This window comes from Triticum aestivum, chromosome 2B (genome assembly GCF_018294505.1).
Source record: "Triticum aestivum cultivar Chinese Spring chromosome 2B, IWGSC CS RefSeq v2.1, whole genome shotgun sequence".
Classification (NCBI taxonomy): domain Eukaryota; kingdom Viridiplantae; phylum Streptophyta; class Magnoliopsida; order Poales; family Poaceae; genus Triticum; species Triticum aestivum.
The window spans coordinates 12667524-12694116 of NC_057798.1; the positions used below are offsets into that span (position 1 = coordinate 12667524).

At 43.4% G+C, this 26593-nt stretch overlaps 1 long non-coding RNA gene and 2 pseudogenes across 2 annotated transcripts; 1 reads left to right on the forward strand and 2 right to left on the reverse strand.

The window, feature by feature from the left end:
• Window positions 1-12680: 12680 nt before the first annotated feature.
• On the reverse strand, window positions 12681-12768 carry LOC123047796 (uncharacterized; annotated as a pseudogene).
• Window positions 12769-14991: 2223 nt separating this feature from the next.
• Window positions 14992-15642, reverse strand: LOC123038736 (translation initiation factor IF-2-like; annotated as a pseudogene).
• A 792-nt stretch (window positions 15643-16434) lies between these two features.
• On the forward strand, window positions 16435-22592 carry LOC123039947 (uncharacterized). Of its 2 annotated transcripts, none has more exons than XR_006418019.1 (7): window positions 16435-18123; window positions 18193-19119; window positions 20170-20292; window positions 20731-20888; window positions 21279-21481; window positions 21621-21742; window positions 22260-22592. It is a non-coding gene; the product is annotated as an uncharacterized lncRNA (long non-coding RNA). The 2 variants fall into 2 exon arrangements; XR_006418020.1 differs by adding an exon at window positions 19447-19565 and having other exon boundaries at window positions 16438-18311.
• Window positions 22593-26593: the final 4001 nt, after the last annotated feature.

The following is a 26593-nucleotide window of genomic DNA, read 5'->3' on the forward strand; positions in this document are numbered from 1 at the left end:
ATTAATGTATAAAGTTTTGAACATAATTTCTTTCAGTACGTGGTAACTTGATATGTTATCCTCCTATTTAATAACACCAAGAGTTCCCTGTTCAGCATTCTAACAATGGAAAACTGAGAATGGTGGAAACGGCTAGACAATTACCCGAGGAATAATCTCATAGCTCTGCCCCTCACAGTATGTCACATTGCCGGCATGGTCGATGATGACATGGCACGTCTCTCCCAGAGCGTTATGACCTACTGCCTGCTCTACCGAGACGATGGTGGTTGTGTAAGGTCCCTTGGGCTTGTAGGTGTTGAGAGGCGGCTCTTTGGCGCTCTCGGGGGTTGAGTGGCGCGATCCTGCAGGCTAGAAGAGGAACAACAATTAGCTGAATACACATATTTCATGTCACAACACATCAATACCATGCGTCAAAAGAAATCACAAAACACAAAGATGAGAAGAATGAGTGTTCATCAGGTCCGCCAAAGTAACTGCATCAAGGAATTACAATTGTTTGAATAGTTGGGTCAATGTTTTGGCTGTCAGGTTAAATCTCTCTTGTGTTTACTACATGAGACAAATTAAGACACTTGAGTAAATGAACCATGCATTTCTCATCGTGAGAGCATGAGCAAGTATCGCTTCTGATCCATAAAACATACGGTCTCTCATTTTCTAATCATTATATAGCAGTCTATATCTATAAAGGATGTAAAATTTCAACCAAATTACAATCTCAACTCTACATATAAAGTGAAATCAAATCACGATATCTCACTGAATTCAACATTACATATGTTGTCCAACTCGAGTTGAAGACTTCAAGTAGTCACTAAATTCAACAAAACATTTTACCTCTAGATGTAGGCCAAAGAACAACAAATGAGTGGAAAGTTCCGATCCAGAAAGCCATACCGGGGAAATTGTACGGCAATTGGAACTGATTTTTTGTAGAGGGGGAAAGAGAAGAGGAGCACTCACCTGCCTTGTTCCATCATGTTCGTCGAACCAACAGGAAATCTGTAGTACAAATCGTGAAACATCGAGTATCCTGCATACAGAACAAAACCAAGATCAATACATGCTTGTAAAATCGAGAACTACCATAGCACAAACATGAGATGCACCTTTAGACCTACTGCTACACATGTTGAGTCTGATTTTTTTTGTACCACAACACAAGATGAGTAGAGAGGGAGAAGGACGGACCTGAGTTGCTGGTGAAGTGACGAAGCTCGACGATGGCTGCACTTGCTCAACTTGTTCCCCAGAGCCACGACTTGAAATTGCTCGTCACTGCTAGATAGAACAGGACACCGTTAAATTCAGTTCATCATTGGGAAAGCAAGAAGAAATCGACCAATCTGGGACAATTCGAAGCAGCAGACCTTGACGGGGTTGAAGGAAATTAAAGAGGAGAAGAGCAGCAGCGCCCCCCTCGTGTATCTTGCAGGGCATCCAGGTCCCTAGTAACTTAGTTGATCTTAACTTAATTGGAGCAATTTCCAATAGACTCGAAAATCACCTATTCTAATATGTTCGCTCTGTATTAAGAGTCAAACAATTTGCTTGATGGATGCACTTCATCGTAAATTAGGTGCTATACTTGATGGATGCACTTCATCTAAAGGCTACAATAATAATCCAGAATTAGACCGAGAACTTGCATTGGGCGGTAAGGGAACCGCAGTTTTAGCCCCTCACAGATTTTCCTACCAACTATGTATCATCAATTTTTGCACGGAGAGGATTCAGTCATGTGCAAACTAACCGGAAATTTTCTGTGTACACCTACATCCTAGTGTATCATCTTTATCAGATTAAATCATCAAAGCAATGCTATCTAACAAGTAAGCGGAGAGAATGTTGATTGCCTAAGATCAGCAAGACTGTCACTGAAGGCGAGTATATATAGGTCACAAAGAAAAAATTGTGGCGGATGGTTGCATAAGTTTAGTGTCGAGGAAGATGCAATGCTGACCTGGATACGCTGCGACAGAAGGTGGAGGTGACTACCGGCCGACCACCATGCATCAGAGAAAATGGAATCAATAGGGGGCGGTGTTGGAAATATGCCCTAGAGGCAATAATAAAAGTGTTATTATTATATTTCCTTGTTCATGATAATTGTATTTTATTCATGCTATAACTATATTATCCGGAAATCGTAATACACGTGTGAATACATAGACCATAATATGTCCCTAGTGAGCCTCTAGTTGACTAGCTCGTTGTGATCAACAGATAGTCATGGTTTCCTGGCTATGGACATTGGATGTCGTTGATAACGGGATCACATCATTAGGAGAATGATGTGATGGAAAAGACCCAATCCTAAGCCTAGCACAAAGATCGTGTAGTTCGTATGCTAAAGCTTTTCTAATGTCAAGTATCTTTTCCTTAGACCATGAGATTGTGCAACTCCCGGATACCGTAGGAATGCTTTGGGTGTACCAAACGTCACAACGTAACTGGGTGGCTATAAAGGTGCATTACAGGTATCTCCGAAAGTATCTGTTGGGTTGGCACGAATCGAGACTGGGATTTTTCACTCCTTGTAAACGGAGAGGTATCTCTGGGCCCACTCGGTAGGACATCATCATAATGTGCACAATGTGACCAAGGGGTTGATCACGGGATGATGTGTTGCGGAACGAGTAAAGATACTTGCCGGTAACGAGATTGAACAAGGTATCAGTATACCGACGATCGAATCTCGGGCAAGTACAATACCGCTAGACAAAGGGAATTGAATACGGGATCGATTAAGTCCTTGACATCGTGGTTCATCCAATGAGATCATCGTGGAACATGTGGGAGCCAACATGGGTATCCAGATCCCGCTGTTGGTTATTGACCGGAGAATGTCTCGGTCATGTCTGCATGTCTCCCGAACCCGTAGGGTCTACACACTTAAGGTTCGATGACGCTAGGGTTATAAAGGAAGTTTGTATGTGGTTACCGAATGTTGTTCGGAGTCCCGGATGAGATCCCGGACGTCACGAGGAGTTCCGGAATGGTCCAGAGGTAAAGATTTATATATGGGAAGTCCTGTTTTGGTCACCGGAAAAGTTTCGGGTTTTATCGGTAATGTACCGGGACCACCGGGAGGGTCCCGGGGGTCCACCAAGTGGGGCCACCAACCCCGGAGGGCTGCATGGGCCATGTGTGGGAGGGAACCAGCCCCAGGTGGGCTGGTGCGCCCCCCACAAGGGGCCCAAGGCGCAGGGGAGAGTGGGAGGGGGCAAACCCTAGGGCAGATGGGCCCTAAGGCCCATGCTCCCTGCGCCTCCCTCTCCTCCCCCTCTTGGCCGCCACCCAAACCCCATCTTGGGCTGGCCGCACCCCTTAGGGGGGGGGGAAACCCTAGAGGGGGCGCAGCCCCTCCCTCTCCCCTATATATAGTGAGGCCTAGGGCTGCCCATAGGACACGAGAACTTCTCCCTCTTGGTGCAGCCCTGCGTCTCCTCCTCCTCCTCTCTCGTGGCGCTTGGCGAAGCCCTGCTGGATTGCCACGCTCATCCACCACCACCACGCCGTTGTGCTGCTGCTGGATGGAGTCTTCCTCAACCTCTCCCTCTCACCTTGCTGGATCAAGGCATGGGAGACGTCACCGGGCTGTACGTGTGTTGAACGCGGAGGTGCCGTTCATTCGGCACTTGGACATCGGTGATTTGGATCACGACGAGTACGACTCCATCAACCCCGTTCACTTGAATGCTTCCGCTTAGCGATCTACAAGGGTATGTAGATGCACTCTCCTTCCCCTCGTTGTTGGTTTCTCCATAGATAGATCTTGATGACACGTAGGAAAATTTTGAATTTCTGCTACGTTCCCCAACAGTGGTATCAGAGCTAGGTCTATTGCGTAGATTCTTTGCACGAGTAGAACACAAAGTAGTTGTGGGTGTTGATTTTGTTCAATATGCTTACCGTTACTAGTCCAATCTTGTTTTGACAGTATTGTGGGATGAAGCGGCCCGGACCGACCTTACACGTACTCTTACGTGAGACAGGTTCCACCGATTGACATTCACTTGGTGCATAAGGTGGCAAGCGGGTGCCAGTCTCTCCCACTTTAGTCGGAACGGATTCGATGAAAAGGGTCCTTATGAAGGGTAAATAGCAGTTGGCATATCATGTTGTGTTTTGCGTAGGTAAGAAACGTTCTTGCTAGAAACCCATAGCAGCCACGTAAAACATGCAAACAACAATTAAAGGACGTCTAACTTGTTTTTGCAGGGTATGCTTTGTGATGTGATATGGCCAAGAAGAATGTGATGAATGATATGTGATGTATGAGACTGATCATGTTCTTGTAATAGGATTCACGACTTGCATGTCGATGAGTATGACAACCGGCAGGAGCCATAGGAGTTGTCTTAATGTATTGTATGACCTGCGTGTCATTGAACAACGCCATGTAATTACTTTACTTTATTGCTAACTGGTAGCCATAGTAGTAGAAGTAATAAGTTGGCGAGACGACTTCATGGAGATCATGATGATGGAGATCATGGTGTCATGCCGGTGACGATGATGATCATGGAGCCCTGCAGATGGAGATCAAAAGGAGCAAAATGATATTGGCCATATCATGTCACTATTTGATTGCATGTGATGTTTATCATGTTTATGCATCTTGTTTACTTAGGACGACGATAGTAAATAAGATGATCCCTTACAACAATTTCAAGAAGTGTTCTCCCCTAACTGTGCACCGTTGCTACAGTTCGTCGCTTCTAAGCGCCACGTGATGATCGGGTGTGATGGATTCTTACATTCACATACAACGGGTGTAAGACAGATTTACACACGCGAAAACACTTAGGGTTAACTTGACGAGCCTAGCATGTACAGACATGGCCTCGGAACACAGAGACCGAAAGGTCGAGCATGAGTCGTATAGTAGATACGATCAACATGAAGATGTTCACCGATGATGACTAGTCCGTCTCACGTGATGATCGGACACGGCCTAGTTGACTCGGATCATGTAATCACTTAGATGACCAGAGGGATGTCTATCTGAGTGGGAGTTCATAAGATGAACTTAATTATCCTGAACATAGTCAAAAGACCTTTGCAAATTATGTCGTAAGCTCGCGCTTTAGTTCCACTGTTTAGATATGTTCCTAGAGAAAATATAGTTGAAAGTTGATAGTAGCAATTATGCGGACAGTAGAAAGCTTATGTCCTTAATGCACTGCTCAGTGTGCTGAACCCCAAACGTCGTTTGTGGATGTTGCGAACATCGGACATACACGTTTTGATAACTACGTGATAGTTCAGTTAAAAGGTTTAGAGTTGAGGCACCAAAGACGTTTTCGAAACGTCACAGAACATATGAGATGTTTCGAGGGCTGAAATTGAGATTTTAGGCTCGTGCCCACGTCAAAAGGTATGAGACCTCCGACAATTTTCTTAGCCTGCAAACTAAGGAGAAAAGCTCAATTATTGTGCTTGTGCTCAGATTGTCTGAGTGCAACAATCACTTAAATCGAGTGGGAGTTGATCTTCCAGATGGATAGTGATGTTTCTCCAAAGTCATTGCCACCAAGCTGCTAGAGCTTCGTGATGAACTATAACATATCAGGGATAGATATGATGATCCTTGAGGTATTCACGATGTTTGACACCGCGAAAGTAGAAATCAAGAAGGAGCATCAATTGTTGATGGTTGGTGAAACCACTAGTTTCAAGAAGGGCAAGGGCAAGAAGGGATACTTCATGAAATGGCAAATCAGATGCTGCTCTAGTGAAGAAACCCAAGGTTGAACCCAAACCCGAGACTAAGTGCTCCTATAATAAGGGGAACAACCACTGGAGCAGAATTACCCTAGATACTTGGTAGATGAGAAGGCTGGCAAGGTCGATAGAAGTATATTGGATATACATTATGTTAATGTGTACTTTACTAGTACTCCTAGTAGCACCAGGGTATTAGATACCGGTTCGGTTGCTAAGTGTTAGTAACTCGAAATAAAAGAGCTACGGAATAAATGGAGACTAGCTAAAGGTGAGCTGACGATATGTGTTGGAAGTATTTCCAAGGTTGATGTGATCAAGCATCGCACGCTCCCTCTACCATCGAGATTTGGTGTTTGCGTTGAGCATAGACATGATTGGATTATGTCTATCGCAATACGGTTATTCATTTAAGGAGAATAATGGTTACTCTGTTTATTTGAATAATACCTTCAGTGGTCTTGCACCTAAATGAATGGTTTATTGAATCTCGATCGTAGTGATACACATTTTCATGCCAAAAGATAGAAGATAATAATGATAGTACCACTTACTTGTGGCACTGCCATGTAAGTCATATTGGTATAAAACGCATGAAGAAGCTCCATGTTGATGGATCTTTGGACTCACTCATTTTTGAAAAGTTTGAGACATGCGAGCCATGTCTATTGGTGTATACACATGAAGAAACTCCATGCAGATGGATCGTTTGGACTCACTTGATTTTGAATCACTTGAGATATGCAAATCATACCACATAGGCAAGATGACTGAAAAGCCTCGGTTTCAGTAAAGTGGAACAAGATAGCAACTTGTTGGAAGCAACACATTTTGATGTGTGCAGTCCAATGAGTGCTGAGGCATGCAATGAATATCGTTATGTTCTTACTTCACAGATGATTCAAGTAGATGTTGAGTATATTTACTTGATGAAACACGAGTCTGAATTATTGAATGGTTCAAGTATTTTCAGAGTGAAGTAGAAGATCATTGTGACAGGAGGATAAAATGTCTATGATATGATCATAGAGATGAATATCTGAGTTACGAGTTTTGGCACACAATTAAGACATTGTGGAAATTGTTTCGCAATTAATAGCGCCTGGAACACCATGGTGTGTCCGAACATCATAGTTGCACCCTATTGGATATGGTGCGTACCATGATGTCTCTTATCGAATTACCACTATCGTTCATGGGTTAGGCATTAGAGACAACCACATTCACTTTAAATAGGGCACCACGTAATTCCGTTGAGATGACACCGTATGAATTATGGTTTAGAGAAACCTAAGTTGTCATTTCTTAAAGGTTTGGGGCTACGACGCTTATGTGAAAAAGTTTCAGAATTGATAAGCTCGAACCCAAAGCGGATAAAATGCATCTTCATAGGACACCCAAAACAGTTGGGTATACCTCCTAATTCAGATCCGAAAGCAATATGGATTGTTTCTTGAATCGGGTCCTTTCTCGAGGAAAGGTTTCTCTCGAAAGAGTTGAGTGGGAGGATGGTGGAGACTTGATGAGATTATTGAACCGTCATTTCAACTAGTGTATAGCAGGACACAAAGAGTTGTTCCTGTGGCACCTACACCAATTGAAGTGGAAGCTTATGATATTGATCATGAAACTTCGGATCAAGTCACTACCAAACCTCGTGGGATGACAAGGATGCGTACTACTTCAGAGTGGTACGGTGATCCTGTCTTAAAGGTCATGTTGCTAGACAACAATGAACCTACGAGCTATGGAGAAGCGATGGTGGGCCCAAATTCCGACAAATGGTTAGAAGCCATGAAATCCGAGATAGGATCCATGTATTAGGACAAAGCATGGACTTTGGTGGACTTGCCCAATGATCGGCAAGCCATTGAGATAAATGGATCTTTGAGAAGAAGACGGACGTGGACGGTAATGTCACCGTCTATGAAGCACGACTTGTGGCGAAGAGTTTTTCACAAGTTCAAGGAGTTGACTACGATGAGATTTTCTCATCCGTAGCGATGCTTAAGTCCGTCGGAATCATGCTAGCATTAGCTGCATTTATGAAATCTGGCAGATGGATGTCAAAACGAGTTTCCTTACCAGTTTTTGTAAGGAAAGGTTGTATGTGATACAATCCAAAAGTTTTTGTCGATCCTAAGGATGCTAAAAGGTATGCTGGCTCCAGCGATCCTTCTAAGGACTGGAGTAAGCATCTCGGGGTTGGAATGTACGTTTTTGATGAGATGATCAAAGATTTTGGGTTTATACAAAAGTTTATGAGAAACTTGTATTTCCAAAGAAGTGAGTGGGAGCACTATAGAATTTCTGATGAGTATATGTTGTTGACATATTGTTGATCAGAAATGACGTAGAATTTCTGGAAAGCATATAGGGTTATTTGGAAAGTGTTTTTCAATGGGAAGCCTGGATTAAGCTACTTGAGCATTGAGCATCAAGATCTATAAGGATAGATCAAAACGCTTAATGGTACTTTCAAATGAGCACATTCCTTGACATGATCTTGAAGGTGTTCAAGATGGATCAGTCAAAGAAGGAGTTCTTGCCTGAGTTGTGAGGTATGAAGTTAAGACTTAAAAGCTCGACCACGGCAGAATAGAGAGAAAGGACGAAGGTCGTCCCCTATGCTTAAGACGTAGGCTCTACAGTATGCTATGCTGTGTACCGCACCTGAAGTGTGCCTTGCCATGAGTCAGTCAAGGGGTACAAGAGTGATTCAAGAATGGATCACAGGACAGCGGTCAAAGCTATCCTTAGTAACTAGTGGACTAAGGAATTTTCTCGATTATGGAGGTGGTAAAAGAGTTCGTCGTAAAGGGTTACGCCGATGCAAGCTTAACACCTATCCGGATAGCTCTAATTAGAGATACCGGATACGTATAATGGAGCAACAATTTAGAATAGCTCCAGGTAGAACAATTATTTGGAATAGCTCCAAATAGAGCGTGGTAGCTACATCTAGGAGATGACATAGAGATTTGTAAAGCACACACGGATCTGAAAGGTTCAGACCCGTTGACTATAACCTCTCTCACAAGCATAACATGATCAAACCCAGAACTCATCGAGTGTTAATCACATGGTAAATGTGAACTAGATTATTGACTCTAGTAAAACTCTTTGGGTGTTAGTCACATGGGGATGTGACCTTGAGTGTTAATCACATATCGATGTGAACTAGATTATTGACTCTAGTGCAAGTGGGAGACTGTTGGAAATATGCCCTAGAGGCAATAATAAAAGTGTTACTATTATATTTCCTTGTTCATGATAATTGTCTTTTATTCATGCTATAACTGTATTATCCGGAAATCGTAATACACGTGTGAATACATAGACCACAATATGTCCCTAGTGAGCCTCTAGTTGACTAGCTCGTTGTGATCAACAGATAGTTATGGTTTCCTGGCTATGGACATTGGATGTCGTTGATAACGGGATCACATCATTAGGAGAATGATGTGATGGACAAGACCCAATCCTAAGCCTAGCACAAAGATCGTGTAGTTCGTATGCTAAAGCTTTTCTAATGTCAAGTATCTTTTCCTTAGACCATGAGATTGTGCAACTCCCGGATACCGTAGGAATGCTACACCCAAACGTCACAACGTAACTGGGTGGCTATAAAGGTGCATTACAGTATCTCCGAAAGTATCTGTTGGGTTGGCACGAATCGAGACTGGGATTTGTCACTCCGTGTAAACGGAGAGGTATCTCTGGGCCCGCTCGGTAGGACATCATCATAATGTGCACAATGTGACCAAGGGGTTGATCACGGGATGATGTGTTGCGGAACGAGTAAAGAGACTTGCCGGTAACGAGATTGAACAAGGTATCGGTATACCGACGATCGAATCTCGGGCAAGTACAATACCGCTAGACAAAGGGAATTGAATACGGGATCGATTGAGTCCTTGACATCGTGGTTCATCCGATGAGATCATCGTGGAACATGTGGGAGCCAACATGGGTATCCAGATCCCGCTGTTGGTTATTGACCGGAGAATGTCTCGGTCATGTCTGCATGTCTCCCGAACCCGTAGGGTCTACACACTTAAGGTTCGATGACGCTAGGGTTATAAAGGAAGTTTGTATGTGGTTACCGAATGTTGTTCGGAGTCCCGGATGAGATCTCGGACGTCACGAGGAGTTCCGGAATGGTCCGGAGGTAAAGATTTATATATGGGAAGTCCTGTTTTGGTCACCGGAAAAGTTTCGGGTTTTATCGGTAATGTACCGGGACCACCGGGAGGGTCCCGGGGGTCCACCAAGTGGGGCCACCAACCCCGGAGGGCTGCATGGGCCATGTGTGGGAGGGAACCAGCCCCAGGTGGGCTGGTGCGCCCCCCACAAGGGGCCCAAGGCGCAGGGGAGAGTGGGAGGGGGCAAACCCTAGGGCAGATGGGCCCTAAGGCCCATGCTCCCTGCGCCTCCCTCTCCTCCCCCTCTTGGCCGCCACCCAAACCCCATCTAGGGCTGGCCGCACCCCTTGGGGGGGGGGGGGAAACCCTAGAGGGGGCGCAGCCCCTCCCTCTCCCCTATATATAGTGAGGCCTAGGGCTGCCCATAGGACACGAGAACTTCTCCCTCTTGGTGCAGCCCTGCGTCTCCTCCTCCTCTCCCATGGCGCTTGGCGAAGCCCTGCTGGATTGCCACGCTCATCCACCACCACCACGCCGTTGTGCTGCTGCTGGATGGAGTCTTCCTCAACCTCTCCCTCTCACCTTGCTGGATCAAGGCATGGGAGACGTCATCGGGCTGTACGTGTGTTGAACGCGGAGGTGCCGTCCGTTCGGCACTTGGTCATCGGTGATTTGGATCACGACGAGTACGACTCCATCAACCCCGTTCACTTGAACGCTTCCGCTTAGCGATCTACAAGGGTATGTAGATGCACTCTCCTTCCCCTCGTTGCTGGTTTCTCCATAGATAGATCTTGGTGACACGTAGGAAAATTTTGAATTTCTGCTACGTTCCCCAACAGGCGGCTGCACTAAACTTGACCAAGCACATCAGACTCCTGAAAAATAACATTTTATTAGAAATTCATCAGAAGTAGCATAAACCTATGGTTATGAAATACAGACCACTATTGAGACTGGACACCTTAAATATTACTAATTCATGAAATGGACTATCAAACATGGCGTCTGTTATCTATGAAATAGTGCTTATTCACATCAAAAATTGAAAGCATGACAGACTATCTAGCAAGGATTGAAGAGTTAGCAGCTTATAAGAACATTTTTTTCTGAAGTTTTGATGGTCCATTGACATCTACCAGCAAATACTAATTGCACAGAATAGTAGTTGGTGCATGAATCAGAACCAGTGGAGATCCCACTTGTGTTCGTGAATGAATTGCATTGCATAAGGACAGCTGCAATAGCATCGGGGCATCAACGACAGAAGGGCCAAGATCAGAGAGAGACCGGAGCGCTACCAAGGTCAAAATCATATATGTGCACGCACAGCGGTGAAGAGGACGGCGGCAACAGCAAGCCTACAAAGCCCTCGGGCTGGAGCGGCACGAATCCTGAAGGTGTGGCCGGAGGAAAAGACGCGGGCGGGCGACGCGCCGAGCGGCGCAAGCCTCCGAAGTGCGTACTGAAGCCGGAGTTGCCGGAGTTGGAGGCGACCGAAGCCCTTGCCACCGAGGAGCGGCGAATCCAACCCGATGGGTGGACGCAGCGGCGCGAGGCAAGCACAGGAGGCAAGCCGGAAGAATTAGTCAAACTGAATAATATTTGGAGGTGATCAGGTGAACTAAAATAAATGAAATTCGGACTCCAGATTCAGGAAAAATATACAACTTATAAATTATCTAGAAAATTCTATGCAAATTATATTCAATGCAAGTGTTGCTCGAAAAGTCAAAATCATTTGTATCATGCATCTATTGGAAATCCTATATGAAAGAACAACCATATTGGTTAGTATGGACAAGACAACAACGATCTTTGTATGTCAGATTGCTTGGAAACATCAATGAAGAAGATTTCAACAAGGAATAACTTAAGTATATGATAACAATATAATGTGGTACCACTCTCAACTTTCCATGGCAGAACAATGTCAAAAGTTTCAGATCACACCATTCAATATCGTGAAGGATAGAAAGAGGGGGAAACAACAGCAATGCAGTCTGCTATTTTTCAAGTTTCATTGAACAAAAAGAAAACTATTTTGTTTTACACCAAAAGAAAGAAGCTCCAAGTAATGAACAAACTGAACTGAAGATTACCTTGTGACCCTTCCAAAATTCTTCACGTCCCAAACCATGAAGATTACCTTGTGATCCTTCAAAAGTTCTTCACGTCCCAAACCATGAATATAAGTGCTTCCTAACTCCTTCAAAGAATCATATGATGGACCATTGCTTGTGTCCATATATTCCACCACTTGCAATAAATTGCAACCAACTACAAATATGCTAGCAAAATAATACTCCCTCCGTCCGGAAATATTTGTCATTGAAATGGATGTATCTAGATGTATTTTAGTTCTAGATACATCCATTTTCATCCATTTTGATGACAAATAATTCTGGACGGAGGGAGTAGTAAGATGGTGTCATGGCAATACCAGACTGTGCAAAAAAAATTATATATGAAAATCATTACCATAAATCATTGTTGGGTTCACTGTTATATATGACTTCACTGTTATAGTCAACGTAGTTCAGTTTTTTTAAATCATTGTTGGACTTTCCGGGAATGGAAATGAATATATAGAGCTCAACTAAACTGAACTCAACTGAAACAAATCCTCAAAAAAAAACTCAACTGAAACAAAATCAAGATCGAAGCCTCTATATGCATGGCAGTGGATATTCCTATACATCTGGAGTAGCTGAAACAAAGCTGAACTAAACTAAACAGAAAAATTAATATCTGAACAACAATAAAAAGGTTGTACATGCCACAAACTATTAACATTGTTTGAGCCGCAGTCATTGCAATTTTTTCACTAACTAAAGTATTTGTCAAACAATGTAGGTAATGAAGTTGCAACTCATCATTTGCAGAAACAATACGTGGGTTATGGAACGATGATTTTGCATCTATAATAAAAAATATGAAGAGAAGAGGAATTATATGTAGTGATAAGTAGCAAAATGTTCGACATGGGATTGACAAATCATGTGGAAGGAGACTGGTTGTAACCAAATAACTACTTATGTGCGCCTAAATATGAAATTTTACCTGCTCGCAGCAAAGAAAGAAGAGACGGGTTTCCTTGGTTCTAGTGGTATCATGGCCCTTACATCCATTGCATATGACATACGCATCTGAAAGGTTTACGAAATGCAAAAGGTCACAGACAGCCTGCCGAATTCAGGAAAACATTTGTTCTAGGAAGGGCACCCTTCAATCATGAAAGCAATGGAATTGGATGAGGACACTTACTGATGTATCTCCTAAGGATTGACTCAAAGGATTTCAGAGCAAATCTTCCTTTGCTCACCAAACTGTGTTGCCCACCAAGTGAACCGCCGGTTGCCATTTCAAAGAGGAAAAAATCCATCACATGATTAGGTTCCCTATGCAATCTGGAGACGTAATTTGCAGATGGTTAGCTCATAATAACATTTGTGGTAAAAGTGCATTCCAGATAAAATCAAGGTTTCTTATTCTCACGCAAGTGACAAGTGTGACTAAGTTTCTAAGAAGGTTTGGCTTCAGAACCAAAAAAGGGTACAGTTCCATCACTACTTCAGCTGCTCTCTGATCTCAATAGAAAACATGGAGATCATATCCCTGTCCATGTCTGCCTCAAGGACAGGGTGCGCTTAGATCCGATAACGTCAAGGAACAATGCGAGAGGATCAGGTCAAGCACAATGGCAAGGAATGACCTATAATGTGACAGGAGTAGCAAAGCATGTCAAGATAATTCAAGCTATAGTTGAAAATGATCCTGTATGTAGTGAAAACATCATGCATGCCAAAGTAAAAGAAACAATTACATTGACAATCCCTTACAAGTGTACAACAGAAGGCGATAGGGTGCATCTAATAAGTAATGACTATTCGTAAGCAGATCATGAATCTTATAAGCCTGATAAAATATCCATGTTTTCTATCCTCCGCAGTGTTTGCCTTATACACAATTCTACCTGAATAACACTACTAATCAGTTAATCGTAGGATAATTTGGCATATGCTATTGCCCAAATATGAGACACACCCTTGTCGAAAAGTAAACTTGTTGCACACCTGTGGTCGATAACAAAGCGCATTGTACCCTTATATTGTTCCAAATTTTTTCTTCTCCCCTGTTTCACATTGTTACTGAGCCATTAATAAGTAATACTCCTTGCCATAAGAATGCGAACAAAATAAATAATTAAGTGTGAGAAAAACCTTATGGCATGCATTCATGTGTACATTGCAGATAGAACCGCTTCTCTTACGACTACTAAAGCCATATCGATCTCGGCCACCGTGGACTTACTTTTCCATCCAGTAGGCTCGGACCTTGACACCTTGTACTCTTGTGAAATCAGAGTAGGTTCCAAATGATGTGTACGTGCCAACATCGACATCTCCACATGCACTTGTTGTGGTATCTTCCCTGATGGTGGGAGGACGAGGAGGCCCTAAAGAGGCGTCTCCTATATACAACCATGCTGCATGACATCAACACTGAAACCTCGCAAATTGAACGAAAATATGGTATCAATGTGTTTTTTGACAATAAACAATATCAGTGTATTTTGACAAACTGATATTCAGTTACAGTCAAGCTAAATGAGGTGAACCGATTTGAAATTATACACAAAAGTAGAAAGCTAGTAAGCTACAGCCTTAATCCTTGTCAAACTAAAAAATACACCTCAAACCATAGCAATCCTAACTCCTGTATCTGAGCATAAGAGCAAGAATTTTTAAAAGGGTTTTTCAGTCACTCATGTGAGGCCTTATCCCGTTGTAGAAGCTATTGCATGTTGAAAGGTATCCATGGACAAATATAGGAAATAAACAAAATTCATGACATGTTTTTAAGATAAGCATCGACAGGCGGATGGGACCTTTTTTATTTTGTTCCTAGGGGGCTTCCAGTTTTCTGTCGCGGCAGCCTGCAACCATGAATCATATTAGCACGATTGGACTAAAATATTGGACTAAAAGATGACAGAAATTGCAACACATGATTGGACACTGAAAATTCTAGTGTTTATAAGTAGCTGACAGTTCTGAACAAGCACAAATTGCAAGCATACTGCATAAATGATTAGATAAGCAAACCATCAGGATTCAGGAAGCAAGAACTCACCGGTGGTCGGAGTCACCCAGGCGCACCGGCTCCTCCCTCGGACGGCCTCTGGCGTCACCGGAGCGGCAACCTCCGCGACATCGGCGTGCTTCTCCACCACCTTAGACGCAGCCTTCCCACGCTTGGGCGCGGTCGGCCAGGACTAGCCCCTCTCCGTCCTTCCGCCTGGGGCCTGGCCGCGGAGCGACTCCACGGAGGCCTCCGAGGAGCAGAACGCGTTGAGGTTCACCGCCGGCGCATCTTGCAGCTTCCTCGGCGGCGGCAATGGGGACGAGTTCCCCTTCCTAGCGCCGTCGTCGCCAACAGCAGTGGCGGCCCCCGCGTCCTTCTTCGCGCCCTGCAACTCATCCTCTTTGGCCGGGTCAGCGGCCAGAGGCTTCTCTGGCGCCTTCCGCAGCGGCTTGGGAGAAGGTTTCCACGCAGCCGCCGGGGCCTTGTTGCCCCCCGGCACCAGCACCGGCCTTGCGTCCGCCTCCGATGCCGCGATGTTGAGGGACCTGACCCGCCGATAGGAGGAAGGAAGAACAGGGGCAGCGGCACGTCCTCCTGGAGAAGGGAGGAGCAGGGGCGGTGGCACGCCGAGAGGAGGTCGGGAGTGTGTGGGAGGGGCGCGGATAGGTGGCATGGGCGGGCGGGTGCGAGGGAGGAGGTGGGGGCGGGGCGGCCGGGATCCAGGGAGGTTGGGGGTCGGGCGGCGCCGGAGTGAGGGAGAAGGTGGGGGCAGGGCGACCACCGAATCGGGGGAGGAGATGTGGGGGGCGGGCGGAGCCGGGAGCCGGGGAGGAGGTTCGGGGGCTGGCGGCGCTGGGCGGAGGCGAAGGGATCTGGAGGGTAGCGAAGGGACGAAGAGCGGCGGCGGGCGAACGAGGGCAGAGAGTCGGGCGACTGTTTCTCGCTCGAGGGCACGATACCTCGGTCGTACGTGCGGGAGTCTGGTCAGCGATTTTTTTTCGTTGGTTAATCTTCGCCGGTTTGTTTTCGCCGGTTTGTCTTCGTTCGTGATAGATGGGTTCTACGGGAGGTTAGGCTTGTGGGGGCGGGTGGGGTACTCGATCGCGGGGTTTTCATTGGTTTTTCGCGGCTAAGAGGGAGGTGGGAGGAAGTACCAAAGAAGTACCAAAAAAGACCGGGTGAGGTAGGACGAAAATAAAACCCGAAACGCGACCTACCAACTGAGACATTAGGAGTAGAGATTTTCGTCCCACCTCACCCGGTTTTTTTTCGTCCCACCTACCATGATTTTTTTGATACCTGCTCCCACCTCACTGTTAGCCGCGTCAAACCAAAAAAAACCCACGTCGCGATGCCCCCACGCAGTCCTGGGCCGCACCTCCCGTCGCACCCATCTACAAGCGACGGAAAAAAACCTCCGAAAATTAACCAACGAAAATTAACCACCGAAAAAAAACCTAAACCACTCGCACACACGACTCTCCTGCCCTCCACTCTCGATCCCCTCCCATCGCCGCCGCCCTCGGCTCTCGATCCCCTCGAGTAAGCTGCGTCGCCGTGGTCTCTCGATTCCCTCGAGATCGTTGCGCCGCCATCCCCTCGAGATCCCCAGATCTCACACCGCCACCGCCGGTGCCTCCTCCTCTGGCGACGCAGCGAACGAGAGCAGGGCCGCAGTACACGGGTGGCTGCCTCGTGCCCCCGATGTCCAGGAGTACGTCTAAGATCGTCATGTGTTCTTCCCCATCAAGTTCGCCTGTTGACTGGTTCGCGAAGGTTTCGGCAGATCCGTTTTCGCCCTGGATGTGAGTCGCATACCGGCGACTTTGGCGGTCCGACCTCGTGCGCGTCGTCCTCACCATCAACCCCAAGTCCCTCCTCCAGTGGACCATTGAACTCCACAACCAATTTCTTCGACGCTGTCATGCAGGTTCGAGTCCAAACAGTGAGGAGATTGATTCATGCGTGCTTGTTTCAGTCCAGATCTCTAAATAAATGTTCCGAACGAGGAAGGTATGGGAGATTGGCAGTGTCAAGCATATGTTTCCTTACGTCTCCTTCTGTACTCCAGCTGGTACAACTTCCTGTACTTTCTCATATTTTTTTGGTTAATTGTGATATGTATTTATTTCAGCTCACACCTCGGTTCCAGTAAGACTTCTGTTCTCTTATTGCATATTAGGGTTGTAGTTTTTGATACTACTCCTACAGGGAATACTTTAGGGTTGCTGCAGTTCCGATCAACACTTGAGAAGAAAAATGATGCGAGTAAAGAATAGCTTCAGTGGTCTATTGAATCAGGTGTTCCTTAATCTTGATAAATTCCAATCTATTGGGAAGCTACGATTGTTTTCATGTGTATGCCCACCGCCGTGTTGCTTTTATTCTGATTTTAACTCTGAAGAACTAACATATTATGCATCTGTTCATTCCAACATGACAATACACTGTATAATTTACGAAAGAAGATGGGCATGATAGTCTGTTCTTGGTTCCTTAGAACATGGCCTACCAATATGTTGAGGAATTAACTGCATCCTGAATAAAAGATGATTCCTTAATTGTTTGATTTGTTGAGTCTTACATATAAATAGATACTGTGATCCATGGAATTCTTCCATTGTTTGTATTGAAGTTAAATGACAATATGCTCTTCATATATACTTTCAATATAGTAGAATATTCATTTGGGATAAACTGACTTGTTCTATTTGAAAGTGCTGCACCGGCACTAATAAACAAATCCAATCTCATGTCATCTATTTATTCTGACAATGGTGCCATGTAGACTAGGAATTAGAAAAAAAAACAAGTACTAGGATACATTGCAAACTATGGAACGAAAGAAACCTACCTGAAAAGGCCTCAGCAGTTCTACTTATGAGCCGGATAATGCAGCATTATAGGATGATCCATTCATATGCATACAAAGGCTTCAATTTTGATTTACATTCAATTTCGTCCGAATATTGATTTTTCTTTAGTTTAGATCAGCTATGATTTAGGTACTACAGTTGTATAGGATGATCCACTGCCATTCATACAGAGGTTCCAGTCTTGATTATGTTTCGGTTGAATTCAGTTTTTCGAGTCAGCCCATCTCAGCTCTATGTGTGACATTCATAAGATGACCCCATAAAATTAGCAAAAGACGGTACTTTTTTCCCATCTCAGCCCCAACTGTTGCTTTCTTTGAGGTTTGGTCGTCTAAGTAGCTTTGCAGTGTTTTGGCCGGTGCAGGCTGGAGGACCCTGACTTGGAGGAGACGACAGAGTTCATGGCGAGCAAGGCGGACTTGGCCGAGTCCATGCTTTCCTGGTTAGGGAGAGCCTCCAACACAAGGTCATGTGTTGCTTCTCTCCTCTATTTGGATTTTATTAATTGGTGTCTTTTTTACTGATTCCTTCGCTATTGCTGTGCGCTCCTAGGTTTAGTCCATGTCTCTCTAGATTACTTCTATTTCGTACGGATGGTCTTGAGTTTGCACAATTCCAGGATGTCAGCTCGCCGCACATGTGATACTTATTGTTAATAGTTATAGAATTCCCTGGGTGTTCTTTGTTATTTTTGTGCACAGAAGTTGTTTGTGTCTTCGTCCGAGCCAATTTCAGTTACAAATCCCCGAGTTAAGCTACATGTGGCTAACAACATTGCATATGAAGCTCTCGTCTTTGACTATAAGTTTGACATGTGGTAAGAGTTTTTCGGTGGTTGATATCCTGCACCTTAGACATGTTTATAGACTTATAGATAGAATATTCTTTCTTATTTATAGTGGATCTGTTGTTGGTGCCTTACTACAAAGTACTGGTGTTTTGTGGCCACTACTAATGATAATAGTATTCTTTATGCTAAGGTGCAGATAAAATATTGAAGGGTGGAAGTCTGTTAATCATTCGATTAGCCAATTTTTGTTATTTAGCAACCAGTTTGACTCATACAATTAAAGTCTGATTGTTGTAGTAAATAATGTTGCTAAGAACTTCAAGGTACCGCGTTTTTCCAATTGTTGCCACTTGGCAAAAATTATTGTTTTTAGAAGTAACAAGTAGTTTAAAAATTGTGGTAGCCCGTAGCAACGCACGGGCGTTCTCCTCTTGATTCTCCGTTGTGCGACGTCGCAACTTCTTCTCCAACTCTGCGGGTGTAGGTAAGCCACCGCCTTCCTCTCCTGAGCTTTCTCTTGTGCTCTTTGTGTCCACGCCATGGCCATCTTGCCATGCTAGGTTCTACCCTGTCCATGGAAATTTCTATGATTGGGCTTGTGGTGATGGTCTGCTATGTCACTGTTTCACACAATGCACGGGCATAATGTATGTGTAGAATTGTAAATGTAACATCTCAATGTCACCACACTATGTTTTTGTATCGATTCTGTACATCAATATTTGTGTGTTTGTTTATTTGTTTTCTATGTGCTTCTATTCTGAATAATGCTACTTGCCTGACTGTCTATTTTTCTATTCTGAATGCACAGAGAGAGAGAGAGAGAGCATCATGACTTCCATGGCTTGAACTATTTTGCTGATATCCTGGAAAAATTGATGGTATAATTCTGTTAATTGGGAACCTTGGAATTGATTTTCACCTGAAAAGGTTGGCTATCTCAACCTTCTTAAACCATTCTGTAGCACGTATTTCTCATATGCATGAAACTTAGTTAGATTTTCTTTTTTTTAAATCATGGGCCATCGACTGAGTATTATGTTATTCATTCTGTAGGTGTTTTAATTTAAAAAATCAGCTCTGCACAAGTAACAACATGGCTGAAAGCCTGTTGCTTTTACTTGCGTTGAGGACAATCTGATGGACAACCTCCGACCTACTCGCGCCCCATAGTTAGTGTATAACGGCTGGAGAGAAATTATTATTTTCTTCATTAGGACTATTCGATAGATGCAACAGTTATAAAAAGAAGAATTTTGTAAATCAAAGAGAGATATGCTCTCATCAATTGCTCACCTCTGAAGGTTGAAAACATATGGGCCTGATGAGGCCGTTTTCTTTACAATTTCCTCTAGCAACAACTCCGAGTATAATCCAGAAATGGATCGTTGCTTATTTGTTTTTGAAAGTGTACAATTTCCTTTATGAAAGTGTAATGTTCTCATCTCTATCATGATGTTTCAAGTATACTACTTCTCTCAAGATGGTTGGAGTCAACGAGGCAGCACATAACTGTGTTTGATGCATTCTTCAGGTTGATCGAGGGTCGAATAATGGACGTAACACAGCTGCTAGAGAAGAGATTATAATATGGAAAACAGCAGATGAGGAGGAAGCTGAAGTTGGTACATCAAGTGAGCAAGAGTTCCAGACCCAGGTGCATTTATAATTGAGCTGTTTGTATGAGCAGTGCTACATGCTTCCACTCTGCATCTCTGTAGTTATTTGGCTGAAGGTGTGCAAGAGTTTGAGCTATTAATTATTGTGTAGTTCTTAAGTTTTAACTTTAGAACTATGTACGTTATTCCCTTCTTTATAAATAACTTCATGTGGAAAAGTATTCTTTGAGGGAAACAAGGCCGAGAGGTTGACAGTGATAATATAATAACTTTGCATTTTATACCATCTAGCAGGACATCACGGAAGTTTGTTAGAGGAATTGCAATAGCCATGATCAAATATTATATTTCTTATTCCTTTTTGGTTTTAGACAAGAAAAGTAGCTCAAACCTTCTACTGTCGCAGTCGCTGTAGTAGAGCAATCGCTGCCTCAAACTTCAGAGAAGATGGGCATGAATGGATGTTTTGGTTGCAGGTTACACCAAGAACAAGTGCCTCAGATCATTCATTTTTCAGGCAGCGGAAGGATCACTCCCACTCCCCTCGCGTCGCCCACCTGAGGGCGACTCGAGGGTACCCTCGCCCCATCCGCCGTGACCACCCCTCTAAGGATCTCACCGCCTCGACCAAAATGTAAGTGTTGTACTTTTGTAGAACAACATTAAGAGGATGTGATATTAGCTAGCTGAATTTTTTCCAACTCTTGCACTAAAAGGATGTAAGTCGCCATCCAAACGATCGGAACACACATGAGCTTGTAATATCGTAAGCAATTTGTCTCTCCGGTACATGGTTATCGACGTGTAGATTTCGGTAAGCTTATACTGTCGATCTTCTGGTAAGGTGACCCTTTCATACCAGTTTTGTGAGTGCATGCATGTTCTTGTCATCTCAACTAAATCTGGATGGCCAAGTTTCCACAGAATGGCTCAAGATTTTCAGTCATACACTAGCTGTCACACACCCAGACTTTATGAACATGTGATTTGTCATCTCATTTAATCGATGGTTTTTGCTTGATAGGTGATTTGAGGCAAAGTCTGCGTTTGAGGCAAGGACAATAAAAATGATGGAGCTTTTGGTCTTCAGCACCTTGAAATGGAGGATGCAAGCTGTTACTGCTTGCTCGTTTATTGACTACTTCCTTTGCAAATTCAATGATCATGACACACCCTCCATGCTCGCATTCTCCTGCTCAACTGACCTCATCCTGAGCACAGCTAAGTGTATGAAAGTTAAATCAGATCCCCTTTTTTAGTATTCATCGACCAATGTGTTAAATTAGATCTCACTTTTAGTATCCATGGATCAATGTGTATAATTTGGTGGCGATCAATTATTAAAGTTTCAGAATTTCGATTGCAGGAGCTGATTTTTTGGTGTTCAGACATTCAGAGATTGCTGGAAGTGTTGCACTTCCTTCATTTGGGGAGCACAAGACTTCAGTTGTCGAAATGGCTACAACTAATTGCAAGTATATAAACAAGGTAGTGATCAGCTCTGTGTTCTCGTTAACTAAATCATTTGCCCGCATCACATGGTTACCTTTAAATGCAATGGTGCCTCTGTGTACAAGAAGAACGAGTTATTTGATTAAATTGTAAGGAGGCTTCAGATGTATCTGAGAAAAAGCATAGCACCAACTTTTATAATGGTCCTATGCTTCTATCAGAGCAATGCCATTATCCTGCATACATTTTAAAATGCGTTTGAGTTCTAATACATATTGTACATGTACCAACATTCTTTCCTCTGTTTTCGTTTTTTTGTTGTCCTTAAATGGCATCTCATTTTTTACTTTCATTTAGAAAGTGAAGTAACATTAATAACTAATAAGTTCTCGCATGTTAGGTTTTCTTGGATGTTGTTGAGAGTGTAAACCTTCTTATGTCTTCTAAAGGGAATTTGTGTACCATCAAATTTTACCTGTCTATTCTGAGGTTTCTGGTGTCTTCCTATTCAACTATTTGATGTTCATTGTGTATATTTCTTACATTTCTGCAGGGAGCGTTCTATGATGTGACGTGATAAGAAAGATCCTGATGAAGTGCTTCCTTTATGGAATGCCTATCTGAAGTTTGGACTAAGAGACTTGCTAAAGAGAAATAAGATTCAAAGTAGATGTTTTTATTGTAGATTAGGATATGTGTGTTCCACCACCGGTTTGACTTCTCATATTAGAAGGCAAGCAGTTAGTTCATATCTTACTACTTTGCACTATTGTAGAGGGATAGTGAGGGATTGAGATGCTACTACTATTTGTATTGCTGTCGATGCTTGCACAATGCTACTGCTTATTATACTTGTGTATTTATCTTTGGAATAAAAAACAATCATTTTCTCCCTTCAATCAAATAGTCATGACTTAGTTTTAATTACTAACCTCTCTTCATAATTATTTTTGGATTAAATTTAGCTTTTTATAAAGTTGCAAACAATAGTTCTGACTTTTGTGGGTAGTCAACCAAATTCTGGTTCTTGGTTGAAAGCCCCTTGTCATCGTAGTTTACTCGAAGGCAGCTTCAGATTGATTCTCATACCAAGGGTGCCATCTTTGGAAGCAATAGTTCTAAGTTTTATAAAGAACCATGTTATATTTGCTTGCTTTTTCTTGTATAACCAACAAATATTTCAAATATTTGTTGTGATTAGAATTATGACAACATCGGTGTTCATCACTATTCTTTTTGGACTTGAATAGATATGTCTAAATTACACATAATGTGTATGAATAATGTGTATGAGCAAAATATTATAGTTTGACTTTCATGTCTTTCTTGGTAGTCACCTTAGTACTATGTTGCTGTCTTCATGTCTTTCTCATGGCCTTATTAAAGATCTCTGGTTGATATTTTTGTAGCACATTTCTTACTAGATATCCTGTAAGGCTATAATTTTAATTCAAAAAGCATTTTTAGTTGGGATAAGGAAGAAAGAAAGAAAAGGATAGCGCTTTAACGGTAAGTCGCCGATATAGCCCGTGGCAATACACGGGCGTTTTACTAGTAACTATACAATAATTAAATAGGATGCATCATGTCTATTTTAAACTTCATCAAAAGAGTGCAAATAATCTCCGCAGCAACGGGCGAGGTATCATCTAGTATTTTCCATTAAAGAGACATGTACCCTCTGTAGGATTTAAAGTTTACTAATGATTATAAATGTGGGAAAGGTAGAGTTCTCTAATTTTAGTTCATCTAGAGTATGCTATTAATAGCTCGTGTACCCTCCCCGTAGAAAAGTAGCTCAATGTACTAGTAGTGCTGTTGCTAGTCGGTAGCATGATAGACCAGCACTACTCGTACTTGTAGTAGCTATCAATGGCGAAAACCGGAAGACTTAACAATGACACAATCCTACCAAAAGTGTATCTTAGTAGAATATATTTTCCAATTTTTCTGAATGCTAGTTTATTTTCAGTTTAAGAGACCTGAACGATCCCTGCAAACACGGGAATGCTAAACTTCCGTAAATTTAGTTTATCTAACATATGATATCAGTCGCTCAATATACGACCCCCACAAAAGTAGCCCAATGCATGAGGAATACCATTGCTAGTTGGTAGCATGACAGGCCAGCACTGCTCGAATGTGTAGTGCTATTTAGGCTGGTCATAATGGGAGCAACTTATAGACAAGTAACATGTTACTAGTCTATGTTGGCTAGTCGTAATGGAAGTATCATAGGTAGTATCATGCACGCCAACTAAGCAATTTTGATAAGGTGGCACATAATTAAATAAAGAAAGAGAGGCTTGAGGATCGTATCATGATACCGTATCATATTAAATGATGTGCTACTTTGTGTCATGCATGGCAATAAATGTAGTCATATATGATACCAACATATGATACCATCCATTACGGATGTAGTACCATACACTAGTATCATATGCATGATACTAGTATATGATACTCCCCATTACAACCAACCTTAGCTTCATAGTGGGTATTGCTATAGATGTGATAACATAGAGAGCTTCATTTATTATTTTGTAAAGTCATTTTACATTGCAAACCGCTGTGTGATGATTACATATTATGCTATTACATTTACATCTCTTCTCATTAATTATTTGTCACGTCATATTTTTTTACCTATGTGGCATGCATGTTACTATTTGTATTACTCCCACTATGGACAACCTTAATGGTGAAACCCCAAACGATTTAAGAGCAAGTACAATAGGATGATGTAAGCAGGCTATAAGAATTTAAAATATTATATTTTTTCTTAGTTAGAATGAGAAAAGAGGAGAGAGAAGAGAAATAGGTTGTAAACTAGTAGCCAGCTGCAGCACACGCTCCAAGAAGCATTGTGAGAGAAGAAGGTGGACCATGTAGTGATAAAGTAGTAAAATCTTATATCCAACTATTATATGAGTTGGCTCTTAGATTGACTATAGATGACACGGCTATTACATATACTCCCTCTGTCCCAAAATTGTTGTCATAGATTTGTCTACATATGGATGTATCAATTCATAGTTTACTGTCAAATACTTCCGTATGTAGATAAATCTAAGACAAGAATTTTGGGACGGAGGTAATAGTAATAGTTGGCTCTATTTTTAACAATGCTGTAATGTCCACATGATCCTACTAAATGTACGGCTCTTTTCTTGATCATAGTACTATATTTTTCATTCAAGACGCCCATACGGTCCGTAGAATATAGATCCGAGGTTATTTAATGATGATAAACATGGGAAAGCTAAACTTCTCCGATTTTAGTTAATCTAAACATATAATTTCGGTAGCTCAATGATACCTGAAAAAAGGGACTGTAGCTGAATGTATGAGGAGTACTGTTGGTAGTCGGTAGCATGACATGCCAGCATTGCTCGTACATGTACTAGGTATTAATGGGGAAGGCGGGTACACTTGGTGACTCGGGTGAACGTACGTGTACCGTTGCTAGTCTGTGGTCTGTGGTCGGCAGCAGGGCCTTTCTTCCGGCAAGGACGTGCTGCTCAATTGGGTTTGGCGGAGGCGATGCGTGTCAGCCCCAAACTACTATGTGTGCTAGGGCTTGAGTCGTGAGTGTTAGGGGCGCAGTGAGCAGAGTGTATTGACACACACACGTACAAGTTGTACGTGGCCCTTTGAAGCTCAATGCTTTTGCTTTGAATTGGTTCATGTTTTTACAAGTGATAGTACATGCCCTTATAGGGCATACAACCGACTAGAGAGCCGCACAAACGTGCACAACTACTCCCAGCTCTACCTAGTATATGAACCTGTCACGAAAATTCCCAGCCGCACTGCTCTGAATTCTGTCCTATCCCATTGTATCCTGATACTCATTAAGTGCACGCCATCTTATTCTGCCATGCACAGGGTATCGTATCTTGGCAGGCTGCAGTTTTATCCCTTTGACTCTGTTACTGCTGCTTTTTCACATTAGCAGTACCACAGACAGGGATTTAGTCCAGAATGCGCGCCGCTGGGTCGATAACACTCGCGGACGGCGGAGTTGCCGCGACTGGACAGTTCTCTAGCTGCATAGAAGCGGTGACCCCGAGCTGGTCTGGTGCGGCACGCGTCCCTCGGGCCGGCGGCAGAGAGGTCCTGGGCTTTCGTAGTGGCAACGGGTTGTGCGGCGGGCGAGTGTGACAGAGCTTCTCTACGCGTGGTGCCTTGCTGGTGGTGCCTTGGGGTGGTGAGGGTGAGTTCACAAGCGGATACCTAGCTCTTTCATGCCTACAACGGCGCTGGTGCCTCTGCCTCTTGAGGATGCCGCCGAGGGTTTCTCTTCTGAATGCCTGGCCCCTGATAAAAGCCGTGTCCGTTTGGTCATGATAGCGGCGTCGCTTTGCGCTGCTACCCTCATGGGCATTGTCGTGGAGCTCAGCCGTTGTCACTCAACTGCAACGGTGTGTTCGAGCCGCCATTTTCTCTTGTCGGCAACATCTTCGTGTCGCCTGTGTGCATCTTATTTTTGTGCGATTTCTATTGTCAGGGTGTCCTTGTATATGCTTTGTATGAGCCTCACTACCTTGTGTTGTTCCACCGTGTATTCTACTCCCTCCGTTCCTAAATATTTGTCTTTCTAGGCATTTTAATGAGTGGCTACATACGGAGCAAAAAGAGTGAATCTACACTTTAGAATATGTCTACATACATCCGTATGTGGTAGTCTATTTGAAATGTCTAGAAAGACAAATATTTAGGAACGAAGGGTGTAGATGTTACTTTATATATAAAGGTAAATGCTTGCGTACGCCGAACGCTTCGGCTGGTTCCGCCCATGCGCACAGCCCCCAGCGATATAAATCGCGACACGTTAGGTGCGAGGGCCCACCTCAGCGTCATCCTCCTCCCTTATCTTCGTGC